General features: G+C 42.3%; 1 long non-coding RNA gene across 1 annotated transcript; it reads right to left on the bottom strand.

Moving 5' to 3' along the window:
- Nucleotides 1–3,396: 3,396 nt before the first annotated feature.
- Nucleotides 3,397–6,035, bottom strand: LOC143793757 (uncharacterized). Its single transcript, XR_013220243.1, has 3 exons — nucleotides 5,934–6,035; nucleotides 5,569–5,756; nucleotides 3,397–4,070 (listed from the first exon to the last, which is right to left on the bottom strand). It is a non-coding gene; the product is annotated as an uncharacterized LOC143793757 (long non-coding RNA).
- Nucleotides 6,036–16,102: the final 10,067 nt, after the last annotated feature.

Genomic DNA, 16,102 nt, shown 5'->3' with positions numbered 1-16,102 from the left:
TTTATGATGAGTTATTGGTCTGATCATTAGCATAAAGACAGAATATAACATTTCTCCACAACAAAACCATTAATATGAGGCATACAGGTAGGACAAGTTTAACATTTCTATTACCTGTATGCCAATATTAATAGGTTATATATGTCTCAAGGGGTGACAGATTCCCAATGAGGCATAAACACACATATATTAATTTTTATCTATCTAATAGGATGACGACAGCTGTCCAGACCTTCATCCCACCACAAGAAACAGTCCGGAGTAATCACGGGAGAATGCTAAAATCCTCAGTGACATAGTGAGGGGTTGCGCACCCTCTTCTTCTCTGAGGCTATTTACTCATCTAAGAGTGCTACTCAAACTGATGGGGTGCAGCTGTGGGACCCTATTTTCAGAGATGATGTCCTCCACCCAAGTCTCTAAAAGCTGGAAGGGTCTTCAGGAGAGGTGGGTAGTCGAGCTAGGCTATTAGACGGTCACTTTTGTAGCTGTAGTGTCATCTTTCCTATGGTTACATTCAAGGGTGGACAGAGGCAGACATGTTATTGGTGGAATTGTGCAACTGCACATTGGCCAACAAGTAAGGGGACCCATTTCCACCTTCAAAGCATATGAAATTGTGCTTTATGATGAGTTATTGGTCTGATCATTAGCATAAAGACAGAATATAACATTTCTCCACAACAAAACCATTAATATGAGGCATACAGGTAGGACAAGCTTAACATTTCTATTACCTGTATGCCCATATTAATAGGTTATATATGTCTCGGGGGGTGACCAATTCCCAATGAGGCATAAACACACATATATTAATTCTTAGCTATCTAATAGGATGACGACAGCTGTCCAGACCTGCATCCCACCACAAGAAACAGTCCGGAGTAATCACGAACAATGCTAAAATCCTCAGTGACATAGTGAGGGGATGCGCACCCTCTTCTTCTCTGAGGCTATTTACTCATCTAAGAGTGCTACTCAAACTGATGGGGTGCAGCTGTGGGACCCTATTTTCAGAGATGATGTCCTCCACCCAAGTCTCAAAAAGCTGGAAGGGTCTTCAGGAGAGGTGGGTAGTCGAGCTAGGCTATCAGACGGTCACCTTTGTAGCTGTAGTGTCATCTTTCCTATGGTTACATTCAGGGGTGGACAGAGGCAGACATGTTATTGGTGGAATTGTGCAACTGCACATTGGCCAAGAAGTAAGGGGACCCATTTCCACCTTCAAAGCATTTATTATGAGTTATTGGTCTGATCATTAGCATAAAGACAGAATATAACATTTCTCCACAACAAAACCATTAATATGAGGCATACAGGTAGTACAAGTTTAACATTTCTATTACCTGTATGCCAATATTAATAGGTTATATATGTCTCGAGGGGTGACAGATTCCCAATGCGGCATAGACACACATATATTAATTTTTATCTATCTAATAGGATGACGACAGCTGTCCAGACCTGCATCCCACCACAAGAAACACTCCGGAGTAATCACGGGAGAATCCTAAAATCCTCAGTGACATAGTGAGGGGTTGCGCACCCTCTTCTTCTCTGAGGCTATTTATTCATCTAAGAGTGCTACTCAAACTGATGGGGGGGTGCAGCTGTGGGCCTCTATTTTCAGAGATGATGTTTTGTTTTTTTTCCCTCAGATGGGAAGTTCCACAGTCAGGTAACCAAAACTATAAGGAACTCAACTCCCAAAACAGCGTGCCACATACTCAGTGCAACCGCTATTCCCATCATCATTGGAAAACACAAGAAACATTTTTTATTACCCACCAAAAAAACACCTCAAGATACTATTTTTAGACATGATGTCCTCCACCCAAGTCTCAAAAAGCTGGAAGGGTCTTCAGGAGAGGTGGGTAGTCGAGCTAGGCTATCAGACGGTCACCTTTGTAGCTGTAGTGTCATCTTTCCTATGGTTACATTCTGGGGTGGACAGAGGCAGACATGTTATTGGTGGAATTGTGCAACTGCACATTGGCCAAGAAGTAAGGGGACCCATTTCTATCTTCAAAGCATTTATGATGACGAGTTATTGGTCTGATCATTAGCATAAAGACAGAATATAACATTTCTCCACAACAAAACCATTAATATGAGGCATTCAGGTAGGACAAGCTTAACATTTCTATTACCTGTATGCCCATATTAATAGGTTATATATGTCTCGGGGGGGTGACAGATTCCCAATGAGGCATAAACACACATATATTAATTTTTATCTATCTAATAGGATGACGACAGCTGTCCAGACCTGCATCCCACCACAAGAAACAGTCCGGAGTAATAACGGGAGAGCTGTGGGCCTCTATTTTCAGAGATGATGTTTTGTTTTTTTCCCTCAGATGGGAAGTTCCACAGTCAGGTAACCAAAACTATAAGGAACTCAACTCCCAAAACAGCGTGCCACATACTCAGTGCAACCGCTATTCCCATCATCATTGGAAAACACAAGAAACATTTTTTATTACCCACCAAAAAAACACCTCAAGATACTATTTTTAGACATGATGTCCTCCACCCAAGTCTCAAAAAGCTGGAAGGGTCTTCAGGAGAGGTGGGTAGTCGAGCTAGGCTATCAGACGGTCACCTTTGTAGCTGTAGTGTCATCTTTCCTATGGTTACATTCAGGGGTGGACAGAGGCAGACATGTTATTGGTGGAATTGTGCAACTGCACATTGGCCAAGAAGTAAGGGGACCCATTTCCACCTTCAAAGCATATGAAATTGTGCTTTATGATGAGTTATTGCTCTGATCATTAGCATAAAGACAAAATATAACATTTCTCCACAACAAAACCATTAATATGAGGCATTCAGGTAGGACAAGCTTAACATTTCTAATACCTGTATGCCCATATTAATAGGTTATATATGTCTCGGGGGGTGACAGATTCCCAAAGAGGCATAAACACACATAAATTAATTCTTAGCTATCTAATAGGATGACGACAGCTGTCCAGACCTGCATCCCACCACAAGAAACAGTCCGGAGTAATCACAGGAGAATGCTAAAATCCTCAGTGACATAGTGAGGGGTTGTGCACCCTCTTCTTCTCTGAGGCTATTTACTCATCTAAGAGTGCTACTCAAACTGATGGGGTGCAGCTGTGGGACCCTATTTTCAGAGATGATGTCCTCCACCCAAGTCTCAAAAAGCTGGAAGGGTCTTCAGGAGAGGTGGGTAGTCGAGCTAGGCTATTAGACGGTCACTTTTGTAGCTGTAGTGTCATCTTTCCTATGGTTACATTCAAGGGTGGACAGAGGCAGACATGTTATTGGTGGAATTGTGCAACTGCACATTGGCCAACAAGTAAGGGGACCCATTTCCACCTTCAAAGCATATGAAATTGTGCTTTATGATGAGTTATTGGTCTGATCATTAGCATAAAGACAGAATATAACATTTCTCCACAACAAAACCATTAATATGAGGCATACAGGTAGGACAAGCTTAACATTTCTATTACCTGTATGCCGATATTAATAGGTTATATATGTCTCGGGGGGTGACAGATTCCCAATGAGGCATAAGCACTCATATATTAATTCTTATCTATCTAATAGGATGACGACAGCTGTCCAGACCTGCATCCCACCACAAGAAACACTCCATAGTAATCACGGGAGAATGCTAAAATCCTCAATGACATAGTGAGGGGTTGCGCACCCTCTTCTTCACTGAGGCTATTTACTCATCTAAGAGTGCTACTCAAACTGATGGGGTGCAGCTGTGGGACCTTATTTTCAGAGATGATGTCCTCCCAAGTCTCAAAAAGCTGGAAGGGTCTTCAGGAGAGGTGGGTAGTCGAGCTAGGCTATCAGACGGTCACCTCTGCAGCTGTAGTGTCATTTATTCTATAGTTCCATTCAAGGGTGGACAGGGGCGGACATGTTATTGGTGCAACTTGTGTAACTGCACATTGGCCAAGAGGTAAGCTGGCCCATTTCCACCTTCAAAGCAGAAGAATTTGTGCGTTATGATGAGTTATTGGGCTGCAAAGGGTCCCTCTTCTGCCTGTGTCTTCCAGTGGCTCCAATGTATAATTAATTTCCTGCAATGAGAATCACATCACATTACTTATTTCCATGCAACCAAGCTCAATACAATCAATCCTATCACTACCACTATGGGATTTTCAAAGTTGAGTGTAAATTGTTTAACCCAACTCTGATAGACCACATCCAGAAAAAGAGATTCCATCCTTCCTTGGATATATCTCTAGCCTTTTGCTGCAGCTCCTTTACTTTATCCATGTTTCTCTATTGAATAATGTGCATCTTCAATCTAGGAGCAGCATTTCTCTCCTATAACAGCACAAGTGCCCCTTCAATTGCTAACAGGCTGTCAAGAGCCATTCTCTTCTGAAGGGCTACCATCCTCATTCAGTGACATCACAAGTAGTAGCTTATGGGGGGCAAAACTAACAACCAAAACATTCCGTGAAATGACAAATAAGAGCTAACACATGTATTAGCTTATGGGGCAAATCTAGCAACCAAAACATTTCGTGAAATGACAAATAAGAGCTAATATGGGCAGAGCCAACAATCATAACATTCCATGACATCATATGATGCATCTTATGGGGGTGGAATCAACAATCCCATCACATTCCGTGACATCACAAGTAGCAGCTAATGGGTGCGATCCAACAACCTCTCTTCCATTGAAGTGCATTGCCCAATAATATATTAAAGATCAAACAATATGAATCCTACCAATGTGGGAATATTTGAAAAGTTTTACTACATATGGAGCTAATATGTATATACATTGATGTTGTACAAGGATTTCCCAATATTGGTTGGATTTATATTTTTGATCTGGACTGTATATTACTATATGTCTCAACAGCATCCGACAATTACATAGTTATCGAAGATGTTTTTCTACATGCCTGAATAAAGGAATTTCTAACTCCAGGATCGGTCAGTGCTGCCGCATTTGTTCTGTGACTTGTATGTGATTCAACTCTCTATATCATGCGAGCACCTCTGATTAGCCATCGGGTAACCAGCTGAAAATTGGAGTACACATTTACTTTTCCTTGGACACTTGGGCTGTGCTGTTCTACAATTTGTCTATTACGGTTCAATTACATAGTTATCTACATGTTGCATGTGTTCCCTTTACAGAATATAACTTTAATCTCCCAGATTTGGATGATTCTATAACAATACATGGCCTAAAAATCAAATCAAGAAGTCGTCATGTTCCAGTTATGGCTGTGGGGTTTCTCTCAATTATAATTAATCTATGGACCTCATGAGCATGAAAGTCAGAATCCAATTAAATGTGATGGATAATCGATAAATCATTGTCATTTCTGTACTTGAAGATAATTCCCGTCACATCCTATATATATCTCTTTACTATTAGAAGAAATGCTGTAAAATTTGGACATGTCCTAATATGAGGGGTTCACTATTTATTTTGGGCCTGTTTATATTATATAGAATAAAGACTCCTTAATGAATAAAAAATAAATGAGAAATAGATGATAGAAGAGAATGAAGGACACAGCAGGAGAGGACATAGAGCCGACTTACCTCTCTCTCCACCCTCTGCAACTGTCAAATGGAATGTTGGCTCTGCAGCTCCTTACACAATGTGTGTGATGTCATAATGCAAGGCAAGGGGGCGGAGCCAGAAACGACAGCATTCCGTGACATCATCAGCAGGAGCAGCAGTTGTTATTTAAAGAGACCAGAGCAGGCCATACAACCAATTCATTACCCTATAAATGAAAAGTTGAAGGTAAATTGTTTAACCCAACTCTGATAGACCCCATCCAGAAAAAGAGATTCCATCCCTCCTTGGATATATCTCTAGCTTTTTGCTGCAGCTCCTTTACTTTATCCATGTTTCTTTATTGAATCATGTGCATCTTCAATCTCGGAGCAGCACTCCTCACCTATAACAGCACAAGTGCCCCTTCATTTGCTAACAGGCAGTCAAGAGCCATTCTCTTCTGAAGGGCTACCATCCTCATTCAGTGACATCACAAGTAGAAGCTAATTGGGGTGAAACCAACAACCAAAACATTTGGTGACATCACAAGTAGTAGCTTATGGAGCAAACTAACAACCAAAACATTCTGTGAAATGACAAATAAGAGCTAATAAGGGCAGAGCCAACAATCATAACATTTCGTGACATCATATGAGGCATCTTATGGGGATGGAATCAACAATCCCATCACTCTAAGACATTATAAGGAACAGCTAAACAACCACCACATTCCGTGACATCACAAGTAGCAGCTAATGGGTGCGATCCAACAACCTCACTTCCATTGAAGTGTGTTGCCCAAAAATATACTAGAGATCAAATATGAATCCTACCAACGTGGGGAATATTTGAATAGTTTTACTACATATGGAGCTAATATGTATATACATCGGTGTTGTACAAGGATTTCCCAATATTGGTTGGATTTACATTTTTGATCTGGACTGTATATTACTATATGTCTCAATAACATCCGACAATTACATAGTTATCTTCATGTTGCATGTGTTCTCTTTACAGGATATAACTTTAATACATGGCCTAAAAATCGAGAAGTCGTCATGTTCCAGTTATGGATGGGGGGATTCTCTCAATTATAACTAATCTATGGACCTGATAAGCAAGAAAATCAGAATCCAATAAAATGTGATGGATAATAATCAGTAAATCATTGTCATTTCTGTACTTGAAGATAAATCCCTTCACATCCTATATATCTCTTTAGTATTGGAAGACATGCTATAAAATTTGGGCATCTCCTAATATGAGGGGTTCACTATTTGTTTTGGGCCTGCTTATATTATATTGAATAAAGACTCCTTAATGAATAAAAAATAAATGTGAAATAGATGATAGAAGAGAATGAAGGACACAACAAGAGACGACATAGAGCTGACTTACCTCTCTCTCCACCGTCTGCAACTGTCACATGGAATGTTGGCTCTGCAGTTCCTTACACAATGTGTGTGATGTCATAATGCAAGGGGGCGGAGCCAACAACCACAACATTCCGTGACATCATCAGCAGGAGCAGCAGTTGTTATTTAAAGAGACCAGTGCAGGCCATGCAACCAATTCATTACCATATAAATGAAATGGACTCTAGTTATCCACCTTGACCTCTTAACACTTTTATAAAATGCCACAATGTCATTATTACCATACAATGTAATTTAGGAGTAGTTTCAACTAATTTGAACAGTGCTAAATCAACAGTAATAACCCATATATCCCAGTATTACAAAAGATTATATTATATGGATGGTTGGATGTGGAGGTGGACATGCTACTGCAGATTAAATGGCCAGTAAATAGGAGAGGACACTATAGACAATGTTACTATATTCCTAGGGTTGGGCCATTAATTTTCCCAAGGGGCTACATGAGATAACGTTACATATTAAATACAATTATTATTTTATATTAATAATAATTGTATAACTTAATATTTAGCAGAATTAAGTATGTTGACAATCCCTACAAACCATATGAGCCCATATACAGCTCCCATCTATATCTCTATATATTGTAATAGCTCACACCTAGCTTCCTATATACAGTATGAGTCCTCACATAACCCCTCTACCTACATTGTAAGAACCCACATAGCCTCTCTATATATAGTAAGAGCCCCTACATAGCCTCTCTATTTAATAGGAGCCCTCACATAGCCTTGTGTATTTAGTATGAGACCACACATAGCCCCCTATATACAGTACTAGACTGTGGCCCGATTCTAATGCATCGGGTATTCTAGAATATGCATGTCCCCATAGTATATGGACAATGATGATTCCAGAATTCGCGGCAGACTGTGCCCGTCGCTGATTGGTCGAGGCAACCTTTATGACATCATCATCGCCATGCTGTGCCCGTCGCTGATTGGCCTCAAACGGACACATGGTGAAAAGACGCTGACATGTGCAGAGACACATTGATTTTAATGTGTCTACGTGAGTCAGTGTCTCTGGTACGTGAGAAAACTGTCACCACATGTACCGGAGCCACTGACGTGTGAAACCGGCCTTACCAGGACACATCCTTCCATATTACAGTCAATATAGTCACATTTTTCTCAAGCTTAAAGGAGTTGGCCATAGTGATGGGTGCTGGTGACCCAGTGAGAGCTGCTTGCAGTCTCATGGGGACAAAAATAGCTGTTGTCCTTGAATGATGAAACTGAATTAGACATCCATCCTGAATAATTCTGCTATTGGCTGACTGTAGGTGGATGGGGTTTCATCCACATTTGATTCTGTTGATTTTACCATAATTTGTAAACACAGGTTAGCATATAATAAATTGGGATCCGTTTGGAATCCAAATGATCCATCTCTCCAAAGCGCCAATTCGGAGGACTGGAATCAGCTACGGGCACAGTCTGCCGCGAATTCTGGAATCATCGTCCATATACTACGGGGACATGCATATTCTAGAATACCCGATGCGTTAGAATTGTGGCCCGATTATGCATGTCCCCGTAGTGTATGGACAATGATGATTCCAGAATTCACGGCAGACTGTGCCCGTCGCTGATTGGTCGAGGCAACCTTTATGACATCATCGTCACCATGGCAACCATTATGACATCTACGTCGATACTGTGCCCATCGCTGATTGGTCGAGGCGAATTCGCGGCAGACTGTGCCCATCGCTGATTGGTCGAGGCACCCTTTATGACATCATCGTCGCCATGCTGTGCCCGTCGCTGATCGCCTCGACCAATCAGAGACGGGCACAGTATTGACGTAGATGTCATAATGGTTGCACTGGCGACGATGATGTCATAAAGGTTGCCTCGACCAATCAGTGACGGGCACAGTCTGCCGCAAATTCTGGAATCATCATTGTCCATATACTACGGGGACATGCATATTTTAGAATACCCGATGTGTTAGAATCGGGCCACAGTCTAGTGGCCTCGACCAATCAGCGACGGGCACAGCATGGTGACGATGATGTCATGAAGGTTGCCTCGACCAATAAGTGATGGGCACAGTCTGCCGCGAATTCTGGAATCATCATTGTCCATATACTACGGGGACATGCATATTCTAGAATACCCGATGCATTAGAATCGGGCCACAATCTGCAAGTCAGACATGTCTACAGTCAGTCACTGTCTACAAACATGTCTACAGTCGCTGATTGGTCGAGGCAACCTTTATGACATCATCGTCGCCATGGCAACCATTATGACATCTACGTCGATACTGTGCCCGTCGCTGATTGGTCGAGGCAACCTTTATGACATCATCGTCGCCATGCTGTGCCCGTCGACCTGGCGGCCTCGACCAATCAGAGACGCGGGATTTCCAAGACAGACAGACAGACAGACAGAAAAACCCTTAGACAATTATATATATAGATGAGCCAGAGGTGTATCTAGAAGTGATGAGCAAGCATGCTTGCCACTGATCAAAACTCTATCAAGCATCACAGTGCTTGGTTACACTCGTTACTCGATCGAGTATTGCGGGTGCAATTTTTTCCCAAATAAACTGGTCTCGTTTGTATCTGTTGAGGGTATTCCAGCTGTGGCTCGTTCAGTCCACCTTAAATCCGAAGAAGTAGTCGAATAAGGTGGAGTAGTTGAGTCGGGCTGAACAGATGAGGGTGGGGACGCGCCCATTTCCAACGGAGCAACCACTAAAGGAACTTCAGGAATCTCAGCTTCAAGAACTTGTCCCTCTCTTGGATTTACAGGCGAGAGATCAGGCAACTCTTCTTCAAAAACCTCAACGGCCGGAGGGAACATTTCAGGAGCACTTTTCCCTTCTTCAATTTGGTCAGGTTCTTTTGACAAACAAGGCCGTAGCATATTGCAGTGAACTACTCAAGTGGGACCATTTTCTTCCCCTTCAGGTTGAATTTCAAAGAAGGACCCTTCCTGACTGATCCTCCTGGGTTTTTTCCCACCAATACTCCAGTTTGTCCCTAGGACGCTAATCTCGGACCAACACTCGTTCCCCGGCTGTCCCTCACAGAGGAGCTGTCTCTGAATGCTCAAGTTCCTGAAACTTGGTCTGCACCAGGCGATGTAGTGTTTGCAGATGGTGACGATGTTCTCGGACCCAGGTGGACACCCCCGTCCGTGGGTAGTTCTCCTCTGGATCCAACTCCAACTCGGTGACCTCCCTTCCTAGCCGGCTAAACAGCAGGATATATGGGGTGTAACTAGTGGTGCGATGTACTCGTTTGTTATACACCAACACTAACTCAGCTACAAATTCAGGTCATCGGGCTTTTCAGTCTTCCTCTAGTGTCCTCAGTCCTCCACCCAAGTCTCAAAAAGCTGGAAGGGTCTTCAGGAGAGGTGGGTAGTCGAGCTAGGCTATCAGACGGTCACAAGAAACACTCCGGAGTAATCACGGTACAATGCCAAAATCCTCAGTGACATAGTGAGGGGTTGCGCACCCTCTTCTTCACTGAGGCTATTTTCTCATCTAAGAGTGCTACTCAAACAGATGGGGTGCAGCTGTGGGACCCTATTTTCAGAGATGATGTCCTCCACCCAAGTCTCAAAAAGCTGGAAGGGTCTTCAGGAGAGGTGGGTAGTCGAGCTAGGCTATCAGATGGTCACCTTTGTAGCTGTAGTGTCATCTTTCCTATGGTTACATTCAGGGGTGGACAGAGGCAGACATGTTATTGGTGGAATTGTGCAACTGCACATTGGCCAAGAAGTAAGGGGACCCATTTCCACCTTCAAAGCATATGAAATTGTGCTTTATGATAAGTTATTGGTCTGGTCTTTAGCATAAAGACAGAATATAACATTTCTCCACAACGAAACCATTAATATGAGGCATACAGGTAGGACAAGCTTAACATTTCTATTACCTGTTTGCCGATATTAATAGGTTATATATGTCTCGGGGGGTGACAGATTCCCAATGATTCATAAACACACATATATTAATTGTTAGCTATCTAATAGGATGACGACAGCTGTCCAGACCTGCATCCCACCACAAGAAACACTCTAGAGTAATCACGGGAGAATGCTAAAATCCTCAGTGACATAGTGAGGGGTTGCGCACCCTCTTCTTCACTGAGGCTATTTACTCATCTAAGAGTGCTACTCAAACTGATGGGGTGCAGCTGTGGGACCCTATTTTCAGAGATGATGTCCTCCACCCAAGTCTCAAAAAGCTGGAAGGGTCTTCAGGAGAGGTGGGTAGTCGAGCTAGGCTATCAGACGGTCACCTTTGCAGCTGTAGTGCCATCTTTCCTATGGTTACATTCAGGGGTGGACAGAGGCAGACATGTTATTGGTGGAATTGTGCAACTGCACATTGGCCAAGAAGTAAGGGGACCCATTTCTATCTTCAAAGCATTTATGATGAGTTATTGGTCTGATCATTAGCATAAAGACAGAATATAACATTTCTCCACAACAAAACCATTAATATGAGGCATACAGGTAGGACAAGTTTAACATTTCTATTACCTGTATGCCAATATTAATAGGTTATACATGTCTCAAGGGGTGACAGATTCCCAATGAGGCATAAACACACATATATTAATTTTTATCTATCTAATAGGATGACGACAGCTGTCCAGACCTGCATACCACCACAATAAACACTCCAGAGTAATCACGGGAGATTGCTAAAATCCTCAGTGACATAGTGAGGGGTTGCGCACCCTCTTCTTCTCTGAGGCTATTTACTCATCTAAGAGTGCTACTCAAACTGATGGGGTGCAGCTGTGGGCCCCTATTTTCAGAGATGATGTTTTGTTTTGTTTTTTTCCCTCAGATGGGAAGTTCCACAGTCAGGTAACCAAACCTATAAGGAACTCAACTCCCAAAACAGCGTGCCACATACTCAGTGCAACCGCTATTCCCATCATCATTGGAAAACACAAGAAACATTTTTTATTACCCACCAAAAAAACACCTCAAAATACTATTTTTAGAGATGATGTCCTTCACCCAAGTCTCAAAAAGCTGGAAGGGTCTTCAGGAGAGGGGGTAGTCGATCTAGGCTATCAGACGGTCACCTTTGTAGCTGTAGTGTCATCTTTCCTATGGTTAAATTCAGGGGCGGACAGAGGCAGACATGTTATTGGTGGAATTGTGCAACTGTACATTGGCCAAGAAGTAAGGGGACCCATTTCCACCTTCAAAGCATATGAAATTGTGCTTTATGATAAGTTATTGGTCTGATCTTTAGCATAAAGACAGAATATAACATTTCTCCACAATGAAATCATTAATATGAGGCATACAGGTAGGACAAGCTTAACATTTCTATTACCTGTATGCCGATATTAATAGGTTATATATGTCTCGGGGGGTGACAGATTCCCAATGATTCATAAACACACATATATTAATTGTTAGCTATCTAATAGGATGACGACAGCTGTCCAGACCTGCATCCCACCACAAGAAACACTCCAGAGTAATCACGGGAGAATGCTAAAATCCTCAGTGACATAGTGAGGGGTTGCGCACCCTCTTCTTCACTGAGGCTATTTACTCATCTAAGAGTGCTACTCAAACTGATGGGGTGCAGCTGTGGGACCCTATTTTCAGAGATGATGTCCTCCACCCAAGTCTCAAAAAGCTGGAAGGGTCTTCAGGAGAGGTGGGTAGTCGAGCTAGGCTATCAGACGGTCACCTTTGCAGCTGTAGTGTCATCTTTCCTATGGTTACATTCAGGGGTGGACAGAGGCAGACATGTTGTTGGTGGAATTGTGCAACTGCACATTGGCCAAGAAGTAAGGGGACCCATTTCCACCTTCAAAGCATATGAAATTGTGCTTTATGATAAGTTATTGGTCTGGTCTTTAGCATAAAGACAGAATATAACATTTCTCCACAACGAAACCATTAATATGAGGCATACAGGTAGGACAAGCTTAACATTTCTATTACCTGTATGCCGATATTAATAGGTTATATATGTCTCGGGGGGTGACAGATTCCCAATGAGGCATAAACACACATATATTAATTGTTAGCTATCTAATAGGATGACGACAGCTGTCCAGACCTGCATCCCACCATAAGAAACACTCCAGAGTAATCACTGGAGAATGGTAAAATCCTCAGTGACATAGTGAGGGGTTGCGCACCCTCTTCTTCACTGAGGCTATTTACTCATCTACGAGTGCTACTCAAACTGATGGGGTGCAGCTATGGGACCCTATTTTCAGAGATGATGTCTTCCCCCCAAGTCTCAAAAAAATGGAAGGGTCTTCAGGAGAGGTGGGTAGTCGAGCTAGGCTAACAGACGGTCACCTTTGCAGCTGTAGTGTCTTCTTTCCTATGGTTACATTCAGGGGTGGACAGAGGCAGACATGTTATTGGTGGAATTGTGCAACTGCAGATTGGCCAAGAAGTAAGGGGACCCATTTCCACCTTCAAAGCATATGAAATTGTGCTTTATGATGAGTTATTGGTCTGATCATTAGCATAAAGACAGAATATAACATTTCTCCACAACAAAACCATTAATATGAGGCATTCAGGTAGGACAAGCTTAACATTTCTATTACCTGTATGCCCATATTAATAGGTTATATATGTCTCGGGGGGTGACAGATTCCCAATGAGGCATAAACACACATAAATTAATTCTTAGCTATGTAATAGGATGACGACAGCTGTCCAGACCTGCATCCCACCACAATAAACACTCCGGAGTAATCACGGGAGAATCCTAAAATCCTCAGTGACATAGTGAGGGGTTGCGCACCCTCTTCTTCTCTGAGGCTATTTATTCATCTAAGAGTGCTACTCAAACTGATGGGGTGCAGCTGTGGGCCTCTATTTTCAGAGATGATGTTTTGTTTTTTTGTTTTCCCTCAGATGGGAAGTTCCACAGTCAGGTAACCAAAACTATAAGGAACTCAACTCCCAAAACAGTGTGCCACATACTCAGTGCAACCGCTATTCCCATCATCATTGGAAAACACAAGAAACATTTTTTATTACCCACCAAAAAAACACCTCAAGATACTATTTTTAGACATGATGTCCTCCACCCAAGTCTCAAAAAGCTGGAAGGGTCTTCAGGAGAGGTGGGTAGTCGAGCTAGGCTATCAGATGGTCACCTTTGTAGCTGTAGTGTCATCTTTCCTATGGTTACATTCAGGGGTGGACAGAGGCAGACATGTTATTGGTGGAATTGTGCAACTGCACATTGGCCAAGAAGTAAGGGAACCCATTTTCACCTTCAAAGCATATGAAATTTTGCTTTATGATGAGTTATTGGTCTGGTCATTAGCATAAAGACAGAATATAATATTTCTCCACAACAAAACCATTAATATGAGGCATTCAGGTAGGACAAGCTTAACATTTCTATTACCTGTATGCCCATATTAATAGGCTATATATGTCTCGGAGGGTGACAGATTCCCAAAGAGGCATAAACACACATAAATTAATTCTTAGCTATCTAATAGGATGACGACAGCTGTCCAGACCTGCATCCCACCACAAGAAACACTCCAGAGTAATCACGGGAGAATGCTAAAATCCTCAGTGACATAGTGAGGAGTTGCGCACCCTCTTCTTCACTGAGGCTCTTTACTCATCTAAGAGTGCTACTCAAACTGATGGGGTGCAGCTGTGGGACCCTATTTTCAGAGATGATGTCCTCCACCCAAGTCTCAAAAAGCTGGAAGAATCTTCAGGAGAGGTGGGTAGTCGAGCTTGGCTATCAGACGGTCACCTTTGTAGCTGTAGTGTCATCTTTCCTATGGTTACATTCAGGGGTGGACAGAGGCAGACATGTTATTGGTGGAATTGTGCAACTGCACATTGGCCAAGAAGTAAGGGGACCCATTTCCACCTTCAAAGCATATGAAATTGTGCTTTATGATAAGTTATTGGTCTGATCATTAGCATAAAGACAGAATGCAACATTTCTCCACAACAAAACCATTAATATGTGGCATACAGGTAGGACAAGCTTAACATTTCTATTACCTGTATGTCGATATTAATAGTTTATATATGTCTCGAAGGGTGACAGATTCCCAATGAGGCATAAACACACATATATTAATTCTTATCTATCTAATAGGATGACGACAGCTGTCCAGACCTGCATCCCACCACAAGAAACAATCTAGAGTAATCACGGGAGAATGCTAAAATCCTCAGTGACATAGTGAGGGGTTGCGCACCCTCTTCTTCACTGAGGCTATTTACTCATCTAAGAGTGCTACTCAAACTGATGGGGTGCAGCTGTGGGACCCTATTTTCAGAGATGATGTCCTCCACCCAAGTCTCAAAAGCTGGAAGGGTCTTCAGGAGAGGTGGGTAGTCGAGCTTGGCTATCAGACGGTCACCTTTGCAGCTGTAGTGCCATCTTTCCTATGGTTACATTCAGGGGTGGACAGAGGCAGACATGTTATTGGTGGAATTGTGCAACTGCACATTGGCCAAGAAGTAAGGGGACCCATTTCTATCTTCAAAGCATTTATGATGAGTTATTGGTCTGATCATTAGCATAAAGACAGAATATAACATTTCTCCACAACAAAACCATTAATATGAGGCATACAGGTAGGACAAGTTTAACATTTCTATTACCTGTATGCCAATATTAATAGGTTATACATGTCTCAAGGGGTGACAGATTCCCAATGAGGCATAAACACACATATATTAATTTTTATCTATCTAATAGGATGACGACAGCTGTCCAGACCTGCATACCACCACAATAAACACTCCAGAGTAATCACGGGAGATTGCTAAAATCCTCAGTGACATAGTGAGGGGTTGCGCACCCTCTTCTTCTCTGAGGCTATTTACTCATCTAAGAGTGCTACTCAAACTGATGGGGTGCAGCTGTGGGCCCCTATTTTCAGAGATGATGTTTTGTTTTGTTTTTTTCCCTCAGATGGGAAGTTCCACAGTCAGGTAACCAAACCTATAAGGAACTCAACTCCCAAAACAGCGTGCCACATACTCAGTGCAACCGCTATTCCCATCATCATTGGAAAACACAAGAAACATTTTTTATTACCCACCAAAAAAACACCTCAAAATACTATTTTTAGAGATGATGTCCTTCACCCAAGTCTCAAAAAGCTGGAAGGGTC

The sequence above is a fragment of the Ranitomeya variabilis genome, chromosome 1 (genome assembly GCF_051348905.1).
Source record: "Ranitomeya variabilis isolate aRanVar5 chromosome 1, aRanVar5.hap1, whole genome shotgun sequence".
Taxonomy (NCBI): Eukaryota; Metazoa; Chordata; class Amphibia; order Anura; family Dendrobatidae; genus Ranitomeya; species Ranitomeya variabilis.
The sequence above is the reverse complement of the archived record's forward strand: the minus strand, read 5'-3'. Positions and strand labels throughout refer to the sequence as shown.